The 22,275-nt window shown below is 47.0% G+C and overlaps 1 long non-coding RNA gene across 1 annotated transcript in view; it reads right to left on the bottom strand.

The window, feature by feature from the left end:
• LOC144141360 (uncharacterized) overlaps positions 1–17,238 on the bottom strand; it is a 28,643-nt gene extending 11,405 nt beyond the window's left edge. Inside the window, exon 1 of the long non-coding RNA XR_013316549.1 lies at positions 17,174–17,238. This is a non-coding gene — a long non-coding RNA (uncharacterized LOC144141360). The remainder of the gene's footprint in view (positions 1–17,173) is intronic.
• Between the last annotated feature and the right edge of the window lie 5,037 nt (positions 17,239–22,275).

The following is a 22,275-nucleotide window of genomic DNA, read 5'->3' as shown; positions in this document are numbered from 1 at the left end:
GCAAGGGCTGTTTTTCGCAGAAGAGAACTGCTAAATACTTCTGCTTTAAACAAACAGGAACAGCAGGAAATTACTTTTTTTTTGTAACGTGAAAGCCTAAAAGAAGGAGGAAGAGAAATTCTGTCAACTGGGTAAAGCGACACACCACTTCAAAACAACGAAATTGCACTGTGTAAAGAAACCTGGCGGTATTTTTTTTATATGAGTGCCAGTTGCTAGAATGTTTCAGGGTATTCTTCCCGTGTCGGGACTAATAAACTTGGAGGTAAATCGCCAAAAGCATTGATAGGAAAACAATACCAACACCAAAGTTTCTCTACAAACAGCCCAATGGCAGTATTCCCTGCAGATACAACTGCCCACCGATTCAAACAGAGGATGGACGCATTGATGGAATTACCAGTGCCAATGGAAGAAAATTTACGTTGAATCACGTCCACAATTTCTTACGGTTTTACGTGCAGATTGGCGGTTTCCAGGTTTTGATGGACCGAAGGGGATGCTTTGGAACCAGGAACTGTCTCCTCTCCTCAATAGCTGCAAAAGGAGCAGCCACAGCGCTCCAAACCTCGGAGAAGTGCTGCATTACCCGTTCATCCAACCCGCGTGTCTACAAGCTACTTTACGAGACAGTCACATTGGGACAGCCGTACCAGAAGTCACTGAGTACGTCTTGTAAAAGAGAATAGTCTGAGAATAACTTCCAACTACGTAACTTGAGTACTACCAACTTCGTCACAGTTTCTTTAGGTATTGGCGCTTGGACGGTTCGCGTCCTGATTGTCCGAATTGTAATAATTAGTAACGGGTTTCTACAATCTGTTTGGGTATTTTTCAATGCTGGTAAACTTTTCAGCTGGGTAACTCATGTCTGTTAAATAGTTTTGTTCACCCATCAGCGTCTTGTTTGCAATTTTAGAAACATTTCCGCAGGTAAAATTACTTGAAAAAAATTCCGCCATCTCCACGAAGTGAATGATGATGAGAGGGGCAAAGCGAAATTGCTTATCGGTGAAACCGTGAAACATTCGCCCGCACATCATATAAAGACTTGACACATCAAGCTTTCCACCGCTCTGTTGACAAGCCCGTAAACGACGTCGATGTTTGGGGTGGTTATGTAGGGGCTGTTTTGGACGATGAGAATCTCCATGGGTAAGTTGGCAAATTCGGTATGTGACATTTTAGCCCTCATGGCCGTCGCCTTCTGCCGAGCGTTTTGTGTCGTGTACCCCCGGTACGTGTCTTGAGATCGCAGGCGACGAATGACAACCTCTTCTTCTTCCTCTTCTACTTGATGTGTAGCAACAAACGCGCTGAACGTTTTGTCCTCTTCGGCCAATCTTTAGTTGGCCAATTCCTTGGGGATCCTGCCACAGTCATCATAATGTTTCATGCCGTACACAGCAGCAACGACGGGCGGGACAGGGCCCGAGCAAGAGGAGCTTCGCCCCTAAAAATACCGAGGCGCAGTAGTACGGGGATTTTAGAACGTTTTTATCACAAGGCTGTGCCAGCCATTGTTTTGCTCGTAACAAAGATGAGCGATTCTAACCCGATTGCAATGATAACTTTTATAGAACCATCTAATTAACTAAAAGCCATTCAAAATTCATCGTGTGAGAATTCAGAGATGTTGCTTGCTTGACGGCTTGTCTAGCAATGAAATGAAATCAATTTGCTCCTTTCATATTTCCGTGCCTGTTTAGGTGACGAGACTGGAGACAGTCTCCGGTTGTACAATTCCGCTCTGTAATTTGCGAAAGAACTGACAATTTCAATCTTGGAAAGTGTAAATGTCATTGTGGGTTGTGCTAAACGTTGTAGAAATACCTTTTCAATGATCTCATTCTAGCCCTACGGTATATCTACACGAACCCCTAAGAGCAAAAAAAATTGCCACCGTCCTTCCCCCGATCCGACCGTCTTCCAAAAGCAGATGAAACAGACAAGGTAAATGTTCAGAGAAAATCTCAATGAACGCCCACTTGACTGTTTCTACAGCCAACGCGCTGAAATACGTTGAAATTATAAGAACCGCTAAGCTCTACATGGACGTCATTTTGGCGTATAGTTATATGGTACACCACCTTCTAGGTCAGAATTTTTAGTACTGCGGAGAAAACGAAAAATCTATAAAATGCCCGAAAGGAAGTGTGTGTACAATATTTTTGTAACGCAAAATTTCTGCCGCCACACAAGTTCGTCGCGGTTTCATTAAATATGTAAATTGTGTAGCTGCATTTAAAAAATATATAAAATGTAAAGCCTAATTTTGTACTTTTTCCATCTCAGCCGAGTAGTGGTGGTCAGTGTGTTTTTATGAAGTACACTTATTCTAGTGTTCGGGTTAATATGGTCTTTGTTATTACTTCTCTTGAAACAGCGTATTACGTATTATCCGTTTCAAAAACGACATTTTCAGCTGTGGGCCTTGATTGGTACATTTTGGCAGCGCCAGAAAACTGAGGTTCTTCGTAAATGGGATTTATAATAATTTTCAATTTTCTGCTGACGAGAACAATTCTGACAGTGCAGATTTATCCCACTTCTAGGACCTTATTTATCGCATTATTGCAATGGTTTTGCTGTTTAGGTTTCAATGGCTTTAAAGCAGTAACGTAAGACGTATTCTGGGTCGAGTGTTACCAAACGCTCCAACACTGCGACCTTTGACACAATCACCAGTACAAGCGAGCGCTTTGGACACGTGGCATTGGACAAAAGTTTCCTGTCTCGTTGTGTCTATAAATAACAGAAAGCGCAGCAGGCTGCTCAGGTAAGGCCCCGTACATAGCCTTGTTGAAGAAGTGCTTGCATGAGCATTCTAGCGACTGAGCTGGTGATTTTAACTGTAGGCCTTTTGCTGCAAACAATATCTGTCTTTCAGCTGTATGTTTGAATTCTTGAGGGGGGAGGGACGGTAGCGTAAGTTACACGAAGGCGTGAGGAGGTGCCGTGAATATTGGCCTGAGATCATAGTGTTGGCTGTTCAGCCATTTTGGGCGCGATGGTTTGTGCTTGCATCCAAAACGGCAAATTCTCCGTTCAGACTTTTTGATTTCTCGGACGATCTTGAAGCAGTCCCGTTGACAAGAACGTGGTCACGAGCCTTGCGGACGTGACACCTAGAAAGTCCATAATTGCAAATGCTCCTCCTATAGTCATCGCCCTACTAGGATTTAACCCGTGGAGGTGACATCTACTAAAAACGTAAGGCACCGTCAAAAGCTGAAACTGCAGCTGCCACAGTGGCACCTGCTGCTGCCGCTACACCCCCTCTGGCTTTGGTAGAGGCCCTTTCACCAGCTCCGAGTGCAGCACCAATGCCAACGACTGCAAGGCTGCTGGCGTGAACACCATTTGTCACTCCAGCCCCTGCCTATCAGCCTTCTAGAGCTCCTTCCCATGCCTCCCTAAAGGACAACGCGAGTCACCAACCGAACGTAACTCGGATGGCCTCTGTTCTGCAATCTAGTCTATCGCAGAAGCGGTGCGCCTCTTTCTCGGCTCTCCAATTGTATCCCCAGTGGCCAAAACTGTCGTGACGATCCTCGACTTTGTTTCGCCTCAAATAGCACACTGCCGTTAGCGGCAACCATTACTACATGTTCCTCCTCCGTGCAGCACATTCGGCAAAAGCCCCATCTCTCCAATGGAACGCATATGGACTTGGTCCGCGGCTTCCAGACTTCCACAGACTTGTGCAAAAACACCAGTTCTGAGTCGTTGCCATTTTGGAGTCCCGGCCTTCCACAGATATACCGCTATCCGCATACGCACTCCAGCGTCCATCAACTGGTGTGGCATAGACAAGAGTCCTGCTATGCGTGAGAAACGACCTCACACTCACGAAACGCAATCTGCCACCAAACGCGTTCAACTAATTCGCCGCTATTACCGTGCGACACGCAGGCGTTTCCTCTAGTGTAATCGCGACGTGTATTCCCCACCACGCATCGGTGAACACTCAGTACCTGGATGATATAATTCTTCGTACACCACCTACACACACCCCCACGAGGGACTTTATTGCTCATCATCCGTCATGGGTAAGCGAGAAAACGACACGCAAAGGACGTCGCCTGTTTGGATATTGCAGGCCGCTTCAGTTTGTGCGTTATTAACACTGGGCAACCAACGTTTTACTGTGGGCGGATGTCAAGTGCAATCGATGTCACGAAGATTTCCTCAGCATTATCAACGCCCACAAGCTGGTAAGCAGACATTGAGTTTCATTTCAGCGACCATATAAAACATCATTGCCGACAGTTTGCTTGCTGGTCGCCGTAAATCTCCTATTCAAGTTGTAAAGTGGGGTAACTTCACCACAGCAGTAGAAACAAGCGTGTGTGATTTCTTGTCATACGACGATGCTAATACAGCATGGTAAATACCCGCTGGTTGTGCAGCAAAACCGCGAGACTGCCAATGGAGTATGTAGTGGCTGACGCCGAGTATGAAATCTCAGCGGGATTCGTAGATGGGCAGAAAGGCGCGCGCGGAGGACTTGCGCAGTACAAGATATACCAGCCGGTAGACGCACGCAAAAGCTTATTCAGAGACATGTGAAGAAGCTTGCAAACGTTAATGGGCGTCCTTTTGTTCCAAGGAAGATTCTCGGAAGGCGCTTAAAAGGATACGGAGTTTAGTGCGTGGTCTTAGTTAACCGCGAACTCAGTTCTACTCTTTTAACCCCATTTCTCTGAGAATTAAGATAAGCGACTTCGAAGTCACTTGGGCCTTTTGGCTAAAATTCCTGCCACACCGGGGTCTTTACCAATGACTATTTCCAGGACTGCGAACCCATCACCGAACACACACTACAGGGACGAACTATTCTTTATGGCAGAACTTAAATTTGCTCTGTGCCCAGTTAACAAAGCCTCTTCTCTGGGCCAAAGCGGGATAAGTTATACAGTTTTATGTCATCTAGGCGGCACTGCGAACCAGTGGCTCTTCTCAATATCCAACCGCTCCTGGCAGACCGGCCGTCTTGAGCCTCGGTGGAAGGGAGCTCGTACCATGCCAGTTCTGAAACCTTTCAAAGACCCCACGGATATTGCTTCGTATCGGTCTATTGTGCTTCTAAGCTGCATTGAGAAGCCCATGGAGAAGATGGTACTGCTTCGCCTAGACTTGCGTCTGAGTGACACAAGCGTGTATCTGTTGCAGATGTCGGGCTTCCGCAAGGGCCGGACCAGCACTGAGAACGTCATTGCCCTTGCTACACATGTGAAGCTGGGGCCAAGATTGGACGGCAACTTACTATTGCCGTCTTCATTGAGATTAAATAAGAATATGACTGTTTACTCATGAAGCTGTCGGGACAGCAATTAGGTTTGTAGGCATGGCGGGACAAATGTACGACTGGATGTCTGGTTACCTCCATGATAGTTCCATCTGCATATCGGTAGCGGATGTTGAGACGTTCCTCCATAACGTTAACCGTGGTGCCCCTCAGGGTGGGGTATAGAGCTTGAATTTTTGTCATATTTCAATGATTGGCCTTGAGAGATATCTCCCGAAATCGGTTGAAATCTTCATGTACGCGGAAAATATCTTTATCTGGTGCTTAGGTGCATCAGGCGTGTGCTTCAATTGAGACTTCAGCGTGCAGTAAGCTCGATTGCAAACTTTCACCTGACACGTGGCCTTGCGATATTACCAGCCACGTGCGCCGTCATGTCCTTTACAAAGTGGGACTTCTCAAACTACCAGTTAACGGGTGCAGACGTACCGAAACCATGTCACCCATCACTGGTTTTTGGGTGTTACCTTGAACCGCCATCTAACATGGACGCTGCACATCCGAAGCCTAAAAAGAAGATAATGTCAATCGCGCACATCTTTGGCATGCTTTCCAACAGCGCTGATGGATGTAGCGGCAGCTCTCTTTTATTGCTGTACGACGCCCTCAGCGAAGGCTTACTTCGCTATAGCATCCATGCCCTGAATTCTCTTTCCAAAGCAAACTTAAAATTCTAGAGGGGTTGCAGGCCTCTATTGAGGATAAGTCTTGGTGTCCCGAAGACCACCTCCACATGGGAATGGCAGAGGGCAGGCGGCTTCCGCTCATTGCTTTTCAGGCATTGGAACAACTTCCGACGCGCCTATACGTTGTGGCCCGGCAACATGGGCATCCTCTTGCTGCCGCCTGGGCCTCTGAAGTGCACCACGCTCTGCTTTCCCAGTGTCAGCCTTCAGCCTCTCCTCCTCAACCTCCGTGGCTAGGTCCTCATGAAAAGTCGTGTTACCACTGTACCTGGATTTAAGCGGAAGCAGCTATACTAGCCGCGGTTCTTAAGTTTTGCCTTGGGACATTATAAAACAAATACAAAGGCCACAATTAAGCGTACACAGATGGCTCAGTGACGGCTACATAGCCGGCAATAGGGATCTCAATTCCTTCGTCGCTCACTACCATCGGCGCCCAATTGAGCCACAAGCCCCCATGACAGTTACTGAGCTGGCTGGACTCTGCGGTGCTTTTCAGAAAATTTAAAGGAGCCGGACAATCAATGAGCGAGCTGTATTTACAGACCCCAGGGCAGCACTTGAAAAATTTTGATCGCTTGAAACAGAACCGCTGCCTTGGGAAATCAAGCTTTTGCACTTCCAAGCAATACAAAGCGGACACAGCGTACGCCTGCAGTGGCTTGGTGCCAAATACGGAGTTGCCGGCAACGACGCAGCTGACAAAGCAACCTCGTCTACCCATAGTCATGGCACTTAAGGTCTGCCGATCCTATTTACGAGAAAAGATGCGACAATACTCGCCCCATTATTCGCATGGAAAGCATAGATGTCTATCTGGACTGATGCAAGGCCGCAATACGCAACTCTTTATACGATTGATCCCGAGTGCACCTTTACAATGCCACCAGAATTTAGCAAGCACGAGGAAGGCAATCTTCAGAGTCTGCGCTTTAATGTGGCCTAAACTGGACATTACCAGTAAAAACCAGCAGGCATGTTTACCACTTTGTTCCAGATGTGACGCTTGAGAAGACATTCATGCGTGTGTCCAAACTACACTGTGCGGCGACTGAAACTCATTGTATATTTGGGCAGGCAGAATGGTGCGGAACTTTCGCTGGGGTTGATTTGGGTCTGTTGTCGTGTCCCATTCAGGCTGCAGGAGCAATTAAAGCTCTGGTGGAGTTTCTTAACAGTACGCAACGGGACAGAGCTTGTGAATGAAAATTTTGGGTGCAACAAATGACATATTTTTGTTTTCACACTTTTTTCGTTTTCTTGTTTTTGTTTTTTCTCTTATCTAGTTGAGCAAGCCAGCCCGACGGCTCGGCTAACATGGCTGGTCTCCATTAAAGTTATTTTTTGTCTCTCTAGTACGGGCAGCTCCCCAGGCCTACCTTGTGCTTGTGCGAAATGTTACGGTGTCCTACAGAAGCAAGCAGAAACAAGTTTGCAAGCATCGGGTGTGCTCTCTACCGGCGTGAGGGTCAGTAATTTGTCAAGGTTATCCTCCACAGGGATCGCTCGAATGAGCGGTTGATAACCTTTACGGGTTATCGTAGTTGCCTTCAGCTACTCTGATGCCGTCCATCGTAGCCTTGGCTGCACTGGCCAGGTACGAAATTGAAACGACCTTCTCGACGAGTATTAGGGTTAGAATAAAGTGAATGGTCGTGTCCTGCTGGCTTTAGAAGGCTTGCCTGGCACTTCTGCCTCCGGATAATATCATTATCATAGGCTTTGAGAGCGCTGCAAAGTGCGTGCACGGAGTTGCTTGGGAGACCCTGGGGCGAACTTGCGAAAGTGGAGTGCCGGAAGGGTTTCCAGATTCATCGCGTTGTACTGGCGGAACGGGACAGGTTTGATGTGAAGCACTGGTGCCCTCGATGAGGGAATATGCGGCCATCGTAGTCTACCAAAAAGATAATTTATCGCAGGCAGGCCCGCCCTAATCTGGCTATAGTGCTTGTGCAAAGCCAGGTACTTATCGAGGAGGATGTTAATATGCGTCTTCAATAGTACCAATACTCCGCAACGTTCACAAGGTCAAATGCGGGAGAGCGACGAGCACCCCGACGGCTAAAAGCGTGTGTCTGGCAAGAGCCGGGGAAATTCGAATGCTACGAGTTCAAAGCAACAAACTTCCGAACCGAAAATAAGAAGAAAACGAGGCGTCTGGATAATTTATTAAAAAGAGACTCACTACAAGAGAAGCGGGCCGCTGACTGTCCATGAAGGTTCGAAATAGGCAGCGAGTGAAGTGTCAAGCAAATTCATTTTATTCGCGAATTTCAGATAGTCCTTTGAATCCGGTCCGAAAGCATATGAAAGTTGTTGTTGCCGCGTGATTGATAGACACCCATGGTTACTCAGTCATTCCTGTTCACAGGTTTGCAATTCCTTCAAACGAAAGGCTTTCACTTTTCTCTCTGTGTGTCCGGGCATATTGATATGAATACCTATCATAGTATGGCAGTTAATGGTCATTTCATTACATTATCTCGTTCAATCGTACGTTAGAATGAGAAACGGAGAACGGCCATCCAGTCAAGTGGTTATCAATATAGGAGCCATTGATAGCCTACATCAACTTGTGCAATAAACATGTTTACACAACAAAATTAACTGCAATAACACCTAAGTGAGCTCTACAAATCTCATGGGGCACTTCTTTCAGCCAAAGGTTTAGTTGCTTTTCAACTCGCCTACCAAGGACGCTCAACCTTACCAAGACGTATACGTGTTTCAAGTGGTGACTACAGCGAAATGAACAGGTTGTAATGACGACGAGAAAAACGCAAGCTTACACATTGTGCTCTTGTGTTTCCCTGTCCTATCATTTGCTTCTAATTGTGGACACCCCCTTAGTAGTGAAAACATTGTTCAGGAATTGGTGGCTATTTGAGGAGCAAGACCTGCAGGAGCAAAAAGTCAAAGTTTTTTTTTTATCGATGGGCAAGCAACTGACAGAACATAACAGTTCGTTTTGAGAAGGAGCGAAGCCACTGCATTCGAGGTTACTAAGTTTAATTTTATTTCCGTCTTACTAGAAAGCATGTCGTTGTCTACGATGAATGGAAAATATTGGTGTTATACCCACTGCCGACGAACGGGCTGAAAGGTGTGCAGCTATGGTTGTAGTCCTAGAATCTACCTGTAAATTTAAAACTTGCAGGTAATCTTTTTCACTCTACCATCCTGTCTTGCCAGGAGGTCATCAGATTGCGTCTAGAGAGTCGGTATTCGCGCTGGTATAGGTGAGAACACTTTTAAAGCTCTGTGTACATAAAGTGATCTGAAAATGCTCCTGGGTGAAGAACGCAAGAGGCTTGCCAGTTTCATTGTACCGATAGAGAGGCGTTCCTACAAGAGACTACCATTCAACATAAATTCCGCTTTCGAGCACTTAACACTGCTAGTGTTTGCAGAGTTAGGAGAATTGTATCCTACGAACGCTATGGTCACTAGGGAAAGTAACGCGAATTTTTTTGATAAAACAAAGGCATATTCGAACGAACTTGTGCTCCGCATAGAATTGAAAGAATGCACAAGCTGCAGAGGAGTGCTCAACGAAATTACTCGCACAAAGTGGCGCTAGCAAAGTGTGTACCGCGAAGTTCTGCCGACGAGGAATTATCTTTTCGCGTTAGTTCTTATCGAGCAGCAGAATTTGGTCCAAGGCACTAGTGATCAGAGCAAAAGATTTTACCCCTGTGAAGATGGGGTGATAAAGGCTCCTTATCAAAAAATATCCTGCGCGGCCTACAAAACAGAAGGTAAAACGCACTGCGTTTTGAACAGACAACACAACCGGGTACGGCTGCTGCTGAAAAATAAACACAGAAATAAACAAAACAGATTACTTGCTTCCCGCACTATCTCTTTAAAGAGTATGTAACCAGTCCTAAAAGGGCTGTCCGAACAATACAAAGTGTGTCATCTGGCGTAGTAAGGCTGAATACCAACCACGTGGACGATGTCGTGATGGCCAGTAGTCGCGGCCTTGGAGAACCTCACAGTTACCTCTACGTGTCGTACAATTTGGTAGGGCCTCAAATATTGTATCCAAAGCTCCTCGCAGAGGCCGCGTTGTCGGATTTGCGTCCAAACCCAAACGAAGTCGCCAGGGTGATACTCGGTGTTTTCATTCATTTGATTGCTGCGTTTAACATGCTGACGCAATACAGGCGACAAGGCGCGCCGTAGTGGAGAGCTCCAGATTAATTTCGACAAACGGGATATTTAACGTGCACCGAAATCCCGTACGCACGGCCGTTTTTGCCTTTCGCCTCCATCAGAAAAGCGGACGCTGCGGCATGAAACCGAACCAGCGACCTCGTACTAGGCAGTGCAACGTCTTCGCAAGTTAAATCATGCCAGGGGGTCAGCGGGATGCTTTAAAGCAGTGGACCAACAAAGCGCATGGGGGTATGTTGCCACATGAATGGCTCCCATAGACGCTTTTAAAAGCTTTGAAATGGCCAGCATTGCGGCAAGAGACTTTTTTCTGGAGCCGAATACTTTTATCGATCATACATATCCTACGGCTGCAATGGGCACTCTTTCTCGGCCACATTGTGCTTCGATGTGGACGGCAGCGAAGCCTGCATCATTGGCGTATTTTTTGAATTTCTGGCTCTGCTCTTTTGCCAAAATAACAAGCACAGGCGCGTTAACCAGGCGTTCTTGCAGCTGGAGGAAGGCATTCTGCTGCCTTCTTGCCCGCAAAACTGAATGCTGCCTTTGGTCATGCGCGTGTTGGTTTCTGCAGTTTTTCTAGTGTTTTCAAGGTAAGTTCGATAGTATGCGCACAGTCCAAAACATATTTCTTAGTACGGGTCTAAATAATTTGGAAAGAGCTGAACGTTTTGCCGGGTCCGGCAGCACCTCGTCCTCGTTGGCGACATGGCCCAAGAACCTTAAATCGTCCTATGCGAAGTTACCCTTTTCCGGTTTCAGAGTTGTTCCCGATGGCCGGATGGTCTTTGGTGCCCAAATAAAATAAATGACAAGCTGGTCATCGATGGCTTCTGCAAACCGCCAATGACTTCGACATATACTAGGCAGGTGCGCCACGTGAGCCTGGCTACCCGAGCGTCCATAACTGGTTGAAACGTTGCTGTAGGCGAGACGTGTACAATAGACATCACCTTAATACCGTCCGCATGGTGTACGGAATGCACTACTTGCTCGGTCTCACTCGCCAGTTCAACTCACCAGTACCTGGGATTCAAGTAAACGTGTTCCGTGGCAAATCTGATCCAGGTCTTCGTCGATTTTTTGTGAGAGAAAAAAAAACATTTTGTGTGATTTTACAGCCAACTCGTAGTCATCGCAAATTTTTTTTGCCATCTTTTTTGGGGAAGCCCTGAAACTTGTACCGTTGTTTGATGTTCTCACCCTGAATGTCTTTACCTTTTAGTCCAATGCCTTTGTGTCTGCGGGCAAACACCCGGTAAGAGGACTGTCGCGTCGATCCGTTGCCATCTTCAGTGATTTTTCGGTGCTTTGCAACAGGCGTCCGATATAGCCTCAAAGCTGCCATAAAATGGTCGGTACAGACGTGAAGCAATGACTGAATGTTTGTTATTGTTGTTGGAGTAACGGGGGTTCACGTAACAAGGTGAGCCGACTTGGAACATCGGGTGATTGGGGGCTGCCACTCGGTGAGGGGAATCGCGAGACTTTCTTTCCACGACTTTTGAAAGGAATGCAATAGGAGCGTTCAGTTACAAGGCTGCTATTCCTTGGTAAAATGTCTAATAAAAACGGGGTAATTTCTCTTGTCAAGCGGACAATATCCCTGGCGACGGAAACAAAAAATTACACAAACGAACTTTGACCTCTATCCTCGATAAGTCATTGTCAAGAGTTTCACCTAGAGAGCAGAGTCGATCGTAAGGTGTGCACGGGGAGAAAGGATGACGAAGTCCTGGGTAATCCGTAGAGTACTTCGTTGTACCCGGCTTCGTTTCGGCATTATGATGCAATTTGCGGTGAAACTGGTCGACTTGTCCTGCACATCTATATTAGCACCCTTGTCGCTCAGGATGTCATGTACGAGAACCACTTCGCAGGAGTTACAAGGAAGAATAACAAAAGCAACAGGGTCATCATCATCATCATCATCACCAGCCTGTCTACGCCCACTGCAGGGCAAAGGCCTCTCCCAGTCTTCTCCACTTACCTCGGTCCTGTGCCAACCGTGACCAATTTATCCCCGCAAACTTCTTGATCTCATCTGCCCATCTAATTTTCTGCCGCCCCCTGCAGCGCTTGCCTTCTCTAGGGATCCACTCTGCTACCCTTAACGACCAGCGGTTATCTTGCCTTCGCATTACATGCCCTGCCCACGTCCATTTCCTCTTCTTAATTTCTACCAATATGTCTTTAACACCAGTTTGCTCCCTGACCCACTCCGCTCTCTTCCTGTCCCTTAATGTTACACCTAGCATTTTCCGCTCCATTGCCCGCTGAGTCGTTCTCAATTTAAGTTGAACCCTCTTAGTCAGCCTCCAAGTTTCTGCCCCGTAGGTGAGTACCGGTAATATGCAGCTGTCATACACTTTCTTCTTCAGCGACAATGCTGGCTGCTATTCATTATCTGGGAATGTCTGCCATATGCACCCCACCCCATTCTGATTCTTCTAATTATCTCTGCCTCATGGTTGGGATCTGGGGTCACAACTTGGCCTAAGTAGATATATTCGCTTACCACTTCCACTGCCTCGCCACCTATCTCAAACTGCTGTGCTGTCCCGAGGTTATTGATCATTACTTTAGTTTTCTGCATATTAATTTTCAGGCCCACGGTTCTACTCTGTTCGCCCAGTGCAGAAAGCATGCTTTGCAATTCGTCCCCCGAGTTACTTAGCAACGCAACGTCGTCAGCAAATCTGATGTTACTGAGGTATTCTCCATTAACCCTTACTTCCACCTGTTCCCAATCCAGCGTTCTGAATATTTCTTGTAAGCATGCTGTGAATAACATTGGAGAGATTGCGTCTCCTTGTCTGACACCCTTCATTATAGGTATTTTACTGCTCTCCCTATGGAGGATGATGGTAGCTGTAGACCCATTGTAGATATCCTCTAGTATTCTTACGTATTGCTCATCTACCCCCTGGTTCCCTAATGCCTGAATGACTGCTACGGTTTCGACCGAGTCAAATGCTTTCTCATAATCTATGAAGGCTAAATATAGGGGTTCATTATACTCAGCGCACTTCTCTATCACCTGATTGATCGTGTGAATATGGTCTATTGTTGAGTAACCTTTACGGAACCCTGCTTGTTCTTTAGGTTGACTGAAATCTAAGGTTGCAGAGATTCGGTTAGCGATTACCTTGGTAAATACCTTGTAGACGACTGACAGTAAGATGATCGGCCTGTAATTTTTCAAGTCCCTCATGTCGCCTTTCTTATGGATTAGGATGATGTTCGCGTTCTTCCAAGATTCCGGTACCATTGCGGTCTTTAGGCATTGCGTATACAGGTTTGCCAATTTTTCAAGTACAATTTCTCCGCCATCCTTCAAAAGGTCTGCTGTTATCTGATCCTCACCAGGTGCTTTGCCCCCTTTCGTTTCTTTCAAAGCCTTCTTTACTTCTTCGGTCGTTACTGGTGGGATGTCTATCTCCTCTGAACTACTGTCTCGTTCGGCATAATCCTGTATGTCCCGGCTACTGTACAGATCTCTATAGAACTCCTCGGCCACTGTGACTATTTTATCCCTACTTGTGATGACATTGCCTTGCTTATCCTTAAGTGCATACAGCTGATTTTTCCCCACGCCAAGACGTCTCTTCGCTGCTTTCAGGCTACCTCGGTTTTTTACAACGTATTCGATCCTCTCCATAATATACTTCCGTATGTCAGCTGTCTTCCGCTTATTGATTAACTTCGAGAGCTCGGCTAGTTCTATTCTGTCAGCTGCCGTAGAGATTCTCATGGTTTGCCGTTTCCTGATTAGATCTTTTGTCTCCTGTAAAAGTTTACCAGTATCCTGTCTAGCCATCGTGCCCCCGAGTTCTACTGCACTTTCCGTGATAATGCGTGTAAGGTTGTCGCTGGCTTCCTGTGTCGTAAGCTCGGCTTCCATGTTAAGGGCGGAATATCGGTTCTGCAGCGCGATCCTGAATTCTTCTACTTTATGTCTTACTGTTAGCTCATTTATTGGCTTCTTTCGTACTAGCTTGTTGCGGTCCCTCCTCAAATCTAGCCTAACTCGAGATCTTACCATACGGTGCTCACTACACCTTACCCTTCCGAGCACTTCCACATCCTGCACAACGCCAGGGTGATCGCATAATATGAAGTCTATTTCATTTTTGTGCTCCCTATTCGGGCTCCTCCAGGTCCACTTCCGACTCTCCCGTTTACAGAAGAAGGTATTCAATATCCGTAGGTTATTCCGTTCTGCAAACTCAACTAGTAGGTCCCCCCTGCTATTTCTACAGCCCAGACCATAGTTCCCAACTGCCTTGTCTCCAGCCTGATTCTTGCCTACTTTAGCATTGAAGTCCCCCATAACTACGGTATACTGTGTTTTTACTTTAGCCATTGCCGATTCCACATCTTCATAGAAGCGTTCCACTACTTGGTCGTCGTGGCTGGATGTGGGCGCGTAGCCCTGCACTACCTTGAGCTTGTACCTCTTATTGAGCCTAATTACAAGACCTGCGGCCCTTTCGTTATAGCTATAGTATTCGTCTATGTTGCCAGCTATGCTTTTATTGACTAGAAATCCCACTCCCAGTTCTCTTCTGTCCTCTAGACCACGGTAACATAGGACGTGTCCATTTTTCAGCACTGTAAAGGCTTCACCCGTCCTCCTAACCTCGCTAAGCCCTATTACATCCCATTTTTGCCCTCTAATTCCTCAAACAACACCTCGAGACATGCTTCGCTAGATAAGGTTCGCGCGTTAAACGTTGCCAGGTTCAGATTCCATTGGCGGCCTGTCCGGGTCCAGGGATTCTTAGCACCCTCTGCTAAGTCACAGGTCTGACCGCCGCCGTGGTCAGTTGCTTCGCAGCCGCTGGGGACTGAGGGCCGAGGGTTAATTGGCGTATTCATGGGAGGTTGTGGCCGTTACTACACCAGGGTGGCCAATCCTGCTCTGGTGAGGGAGTGCGTTGCCGGCAATGGTCGCCGGGATCAAGCCGCACCCCAAGCCCCAATGTGCAATTCCAAAATTGCGTAGTTTTTTTTATCGCGACTGGCTTATTCCGTTTGCGGAGCTAGATTTTAACCCCTGGGCGCGGGCCATCGTGGTTCTGCATGCTTCGCAGTTAACATTTCGACACGGCGGGGTCATCACTCTCGCAAAAGAAAACGAAAAAGAAAATAGAAAGCAGCGCGAGCTACATACCGCCGCCCTTTGCTTCCAGTACGCAGCATCGGCAGGGGGACCCTCGAGAAACGCGACTGACTTATTCCGTTTGCGGAGCTAGCTTTTAACCCCTGGGCGTGGGCCATCGTGGTTCTGCATGCTTCGCAGTTAACATTTCGACACGACGGGGTCATCACTCTCGCAAAAGAAAACGTAAAAGAAAATAGAAAGCAGCGCGAGCTACATACCGCCGCCCTTTGCTTCCAGTACATAGCATCGGCAGGGGGACCCTCGAGAAACGCGACTGACTTATTCCGTTTGCGGAGCTAGCTTTTAACCCCTGGGCGCGGGCCATCGTGGTTCTGCATGCTTCGCAGTTAACATTTCGACACGGCGGGGTCATCACTCTAGCAAAAGAAAACGAAAAAGAAAATAGAAAGCAGCGCGAGTACATGGTGGTATTTATATAGGTTCCCGATGAGTACGTTGAACTTTGCGGAACTAGATGGCAACCTGCTGCGCGGATATACGGACCATCCGCGCTTCTCGTGCATTTCTTCAACTTTGCGGCAGTGGTTGGCTCATCACTGAGTAATGGCCCCCAGGGCCTAGATGAATGCATTTGATTTATACCTGCACGTCTGATTTCACTCTCATCGGGCTTCGTAGGTGCTGGGGCGTAGTACCAAAGCTTGGACGTGTTGGTGGTGCTTCAGAATGCATCGCTGCAGTTATTGTCTTGTGTTTCGGAAGTTTGTAAGGCGAAGCATGTTTTTCGTCGTGAGGTGGTCGTATTAATCGATGGCCACATGCGCATTAGGTTGTGGCGTGGGGTTGTTGAGGCTTTGTGAATGGCAGCTTTCTGTGCATCATTGAGTCTTTGGACGGCTTTGGAGTCTCGCAAAAGAGCAACTTCACCTGTACAAGTTGCATCCACGGGTAGGAGCTACCGATCCACGGATTGGTAGCATCTACTTGCTTTGTTTTTTAGTGGTCTGCTTGTATTTTCGTGGCAGGTATCGTACAACTATAGTTATTTATACCTGAAAATTCGTAAATTTACACATTGAAATTGTGGTTTTTGGTGTTCTTTGAGCAGGTGCACTCACTTCTTATAAAACCGTGGCTAATTCATCCAATCCGAAGAACTTGGTGCAGTTTCGTAGGTAGAGTAGCTTTAACAATACGCTACAAATATTCACATCAGACTTGCTAAACCTAGCTGTTCTTTTTTCCAGAATCTGCTACACGTTTAACTCAGCAATAACGTTTTAACACCAATGAATACACTGTTGCAGGCGTTCAGTTTGTCAATAAAAACTATTCTCCATGTATCATTGTAGTCAAGGCCGTAAGCCTAATGCAGCAGAGACAATCCTGCGCTCTCACAAAAAAAATTGTCGCACTAGCTTAGATGAATTTGTCAAGAAACTACGAGTGAAAGTGCTGTTGAGTAGTGGGGCGTACGATTAGCTAGTGCTTAAGTTTGATGTAGAAATCCCTATTTCCTGCTTTCCGTCAGTTTATAGGGGCCATATGCCTCGCACACAAAGACAAACCTCATGGTGGCGTATAAAAACAGGTGCTGGTAATGCGTACCATCAGCTTTACCCGTATTTCCCTTCAGCAAGCTGTAAGCCAGCCCTATACATTGCAATGCTTGGCTGGCTCGAATTACTCATGGGGTATGCGCAACTCAACACCTAATTTTGGGAGCAGAATTGTTATCAATGTTTTAGAAAAAATAAACTTCTAACTTAACCACCACTCTCACCACGTTATCAGAAAATAGAATTTCTCCAAAGGCACATTGATATAACCAAAAAATTAAAGATACATCAGTAAAGACACCTCACTTACCTGCTCCCTTAACCATCATAATGCTTGGTGTGAGAAATGTTGCCATCATTTTCTCGGTGTACTTTCTGAAAAAATGCATATTTCTGTAAATATCACACTTCGCAACCACTTGTACATGACGAAAGTGCGGGATGAAAAGATTGTATTCATCTTTTCATGCAGTTCGACACATTAAATTCTTTAAAAATAACTTGTGAAATGTTATGCTATGCTTTATTCCTAACTTAAAACGGCTGTGACTATATGCAGTAAAGTTTTGGTGTAGACGAAAACTGGTATTGAAGCTAATAATGTTCACGCTTTTGAGAAAGCCTGTGCCATTTTAAGGAGGTTTTGTTGCTGTGATGTAAAAGGGAGCGGTAAAAAATTGTCGTGCAAATTTGTTCCGAGGAGTAAATTTTCAGAACATTTGTTCACACTGGATAGAAGGCGCTAAAAAATTAAGCTGCATTTAATTTAATATTATAGAACACCCAATCGTAGTCAAAGGTGCACCTATTGAATATCTCCTCAAGATCATGAAATTTAGTCTGCGAAACGGCTCTCCCATTTAACACAAATAGCATATTCACATTTCTTAGTTATTAGAACATAGTGTTGTTGTGGCTGTGCTTTATTCAAATGTTGAACGTAGCACTTCTGGAGGCTGAAAATATAATCTGACTCTGCCATGTCAAATAGTTGATTGGCTTCTAGAAAACCCTTTCAAAAAGGATAAAGGTGCTCTCTGGTGAGCTATCCAAATAGCGTGGTTTTATTTTAAAACACTTCAAGAAAGAAATACTACAATACTTTTATCAAAATCTGAAGTGTCGTAGTTCTAATAAATATTATACTGCCGCTTCTGCAAAAAGCGAAAAAGTATACGACTAATGGAGAAAATTTAACAAAAACCAAAAACCTCTACCTAGTCTGCGTACTAGTATTTGCCGTTTTTCCTACGCGCAGCCTCTTTGCAAACTAAATGGTCCGTAGGTATTATTTTACCAAGGGAAAAGATTTTATCGTGTACTCATTTTGCGAGTACGATGTTTAATATGCTGCAACCTCACATCTTCAGAGTCCCTTGAGTGTGCAAGATACCATGGTGTTTTTCGGGTACTATTTTTGTATTTGTAAACATATGAGTTTCAGCGAACATATTTCCTTTTTTCTCCATGTCTTGGAACCGTATTGTGGTGCAGTGTTACATCACAACTTTTCGCCTCCAACAAACTTATAATTGCCAAGTAATATATTTTATGGTTAAACTAAATTTCTTTCGGTTTGCGTCCTTTGGTCAACAATGTTCACGTTTCTCCCCAGCAAGAAATATGTGCTATTATTGTCGCTCCAAAGCCTGTTTTCTTGCATATGTAAGTGCTACAATAAACTCCTCTTTATAAACACTGCTATTTTCATAGTCGCTTTGGGTAATGCAAGTTTCAATCAATACAAACGACTATGGTCGAGCGGGTCATTTTTGGCTTAACAGGGATGATTATCTTTATTTAAAATTTCTGTGCCTCTCTGGAAAGTGTGCGGTAATATTGCTCCATTTCCCTGTGTTTAAAACAATAAATGGTCATATTCTGTATAACGTTTCTAGTGACCGCGTCGTTGATATTTCGAGGCTGGTTTATTGCTCTTGGTGTACTGTTGACGCATTTTAACGACAATATGCAAACATGTAGCCTATTTTACTTGGGTATGCCTGCTCAAGATAGGCGAAGAGCTTGCCAAACTTTCGAGTAGTATGCTACACGAGTTCTCTTGTTTTTGCTGGCACTGTTCCGTAGTGTCTCCCTGAGCTCATGGTGAGATGCGCTTTTAAAGTACAACAATATTGTCACAAAGCCAAGGACGACGCAGTTGTTTGGAAAAGAAACAAGTTTATTGGAGCGAACTCGTGCTCACCTAACAACTGAAAAGAATACAGAGGCGGCGAAGCAGCGGTCTACAAAGTGACGTACGTGCGTCGGCGAGCGTCGCAGAATCGAATGCTCCGGCGTCCGCACTGCAGGCGTTTTATCTTTCGGCGCGCGTGGTTATCGAAACGTCGATTCACATCGAGAACATAGTAGATCCAAGAAGATCATTCTGGGCTGTTCACGTTAGATCGGAATGCTCTCCTAATCACAACAGATAACACATGCAGCACAGAAAGAAAGAATGGAACCCGCGCTTCCCTTTGCGCAGAGATAACACAGACCGGCGCAGACGGGCGGTAAAAGCAAAACACAAATAAACAAACGCAATGTATGGTTCGCGGTATTACCCCCTCTCTAAGAGTGCATCGACCCGATGCTAACATAAGCGACAGTCCGAAAATAAAATTCGTTATCGTCCGCATAAAGGTTTTAAGGGAAGCACGTGGACGACTTCAGGCCGCGTGCGTTGTCGTGATGTGTCGGAGTCACCATCGGGGATCACTTCGTAGGTAAGTTGGCCAACACGTCGTAGAATCTTGTAGGGTCCGAAATACCGTCGCAGGAGCTTCTCACTGAGTCCGCGTCGTCGAATGGGGGTCCAAACCCACACACGATCCCCTGGTTGGTACTCGGCGTCTCGGCGTCTGAGGTTGTAGCGGCCCGCATCCACCAGCAGCTGGTCCATTATACGAACTCCAGCGAGCTAGCGGGCCTCCTCCGCACGTTGAAGATATCCGTGGACGTCGGCGTTGAGGTCGTCGTCTTCTACGTGTGGAAGCATGGCGTCGAGCATCGTAGTCGGCCTTCTACCGTAGACAAGGTCGAACGGCGTCAGCTGCGTCGTCTCCTGGATAGCCGTGTTGTACGCAAACGTGACATACGGGAGCACTTCGTCCCAAGTCTTATGTTCAACGTCAACGTACATTGACAGCATATCTGCGATTGTCTTGTTCAGACGTTCTGTTAGTCCGTTCGTTAGGGGGTGGTACGCCGTCGTTCTTCGGTGATCCGTGTTGCTGTAGCGTAATACTCCTTGCATCAGCTCCGCTGTAAATGCCGTTCCGCGGTCTGTGATTAGGACTTCCGGGGCTCCATGTCGCAGCACAACTTGGCTTATAAAGAACTTTGGCACTTCTTGTGCAGTCCCCCTCGGAAGAGCGGCGGTCTCTGCGTAGCGCGTCATGTAGTCTGTCGCTACAACAATCCACTTGTTCTGTGATCGTGACGTAGGGAACGGGCCTAAAAGGTCCATTCGAATCTGTTGAAATGGTCTCGATGGGACGGCGATCGGTTGCAGAAGTCCGGCGGGTCTTGTCGGCGGCGTTTTTCGTCGCTGGCAGTCACGGCAGCTCAGGACGTAGTGGGTGACGTCAGAGGTAAGGCCGGGCCAGTAGTACCTCGCCTTGAGTTTTCCAATTGTGCGGGCTGTGCCCAGGTGTCCGGAAGACGGGTCGTCGTGGCACGCTCCCAAAATTTCGTCACGAAGGTCCGCGGGGATGACGAGAAGGTAATTCGCTCTTGTTCCGAGGTTGAAATTCTTCTTCACGAGGACGGAGTTTCTCAGGCTGAATGCTGGTAAGCTGCGTTTGAAGGTCCTGGGAACGGCAACGTTGCATCCCTCGAGGTACTCGATTATGATGCGTAAGTCGGGGTCGGCACGATGCTGGGCGGATAGGTCGCTCTCCGTCACGATCCAGAAGAACGCGCTGTCTTCATCAGAATCTTGTGGTGGTTGGTCGACGGGGGCGCGGGACAGGCAGTCGGCGTCGGAGTGTTTCCTGCCAGATTTATAAACGACTGTAACGTAGAACTCCTGCAGGCGCAAGCTACACCGCCCAAGAGGGCCAGAAGGGTCCTTCAAATTGGCGAGCCAACACAGCGCATGATGGTCTGTTGCAACCTTGAATGGCCTTCTATACAGGTATGGGCGAAATTTTGAAATCCCGTCATGTAGTCTGTCGCTACAACAATCCACTTGTTCTGTGATCGTGACGTAGGGAACGGGCCTAAAAGGTCCATTCGAATCTGTTGAAATGGTCTCGATGGGACGGCGATCGGTTCCAGAAGTCCGGCGGGTCTTGTCGGCGGCGTTTTTTGTCGCTGGCAGTCACGGCAGCTCTGGACGTAGTGGATGACGTCAGAGGTAAGGCCGGGCCAGTAGTACCTCGCCTTGATTTTTCCAATTGTGCGGCCTGTGCCGAGATGTCCGGAAGACGGGTCGTCGTGGCACGCGTCCAAAATGTCGTCACGAAGGTCCCTCTTTCTCAGAGGCAGAATAGTTTTTCTCCTCCTTCGACAGACCACGGCTGGCATAGGCGATTACCCTTTCGTTGCCGCTTTGCTTTTGGACAAGGACGGCACCCAAGCCTATATCGCTGGCGTTGGTGTGCATTTCTGTTTCGGCGTTTTCATCGAAATGAGCGAGCACGGGAGGGCTTTGCAGGCGTTTTTGCAGCTCGCAGAATGCTTTTTCTTGGTCGTTTTTCCAGCTGAAAGGGGTGCTATCCTTCGTCAAGCGCGTGAGTGGCTCTGCAATGCGTGCGAAGTTTGCGACGAAGCGCCGGTAGTATGCGCACAGCCCGAGAAATCTTCGCACGCCCTTCTTCTCTTTCGGCCTTGGGAAGTTCGCAATGGCTGAAGTTTTTGCCGGGTCAGGTAGGACTCCCGCGACGCGGACGACGTGGCCCAAGAACTTGAGTTCCCCGTGTGCGAAACCTCACTTTTCAGGCTTCAGCGTCAACCCCGACGTACGAATGGCCTCGAGTACAGACTCCAACCTTGCAAGGTGTTCGTCGAAAATCCGGGCGAATACCACTACGTCGTCAAGGTATACGATGCAGTTAAGGCCAGCTTAAGGCCACTTAAGGCCAGCTACCACAGTGTCCATGACTCTTTGAAACGTCGCTGGTGCTGTGCACAGCCCAAACGGCATCACCTTGAACTCGTATAGGCCGTCTGGGGTTATAAATGCAGTCTTCTCTCGGTCTCTCTCGTCCACTTCAATTTGCCAGTAGCCGGTCTTCAGGTCCATTCATGAGAAGTACTTCGCGTGGCAGAGGTGATCGAGTGCGTCGTCGATTCGGGGGAGGGGGTACACATCCTTTTTCGTGATTTTGTTCAGTCGCCGGTAGTCAACACAAAACCCTAATGTGCCGTCTTTTTTCTTTACGAGCACGGCGGGCGCAGCCCAGG

Source organism: Haemaphysalis longicornis, unplaced genomic scaffold (assembly GCF_048455015.1).
Source record: "Haemaphysalis longicornis isolate Haplotype H1 unplaced genomic scaffold, Haemaphysalis longicornis Haplotype H1 scaffold_6, whole genome shotgun sequence".
NCBI lineage: Eukaryota > Metazoa > Arthropoda > Arachnida > Ixodida > Ixodidae > Haemaphysalis > Haemaphysalis longicornis.
The sequence above is the reverse complement of the archived record's forward strand: the minus strand, read 5'-3'. Positions and strand labels throughout refer to the sequence as shown.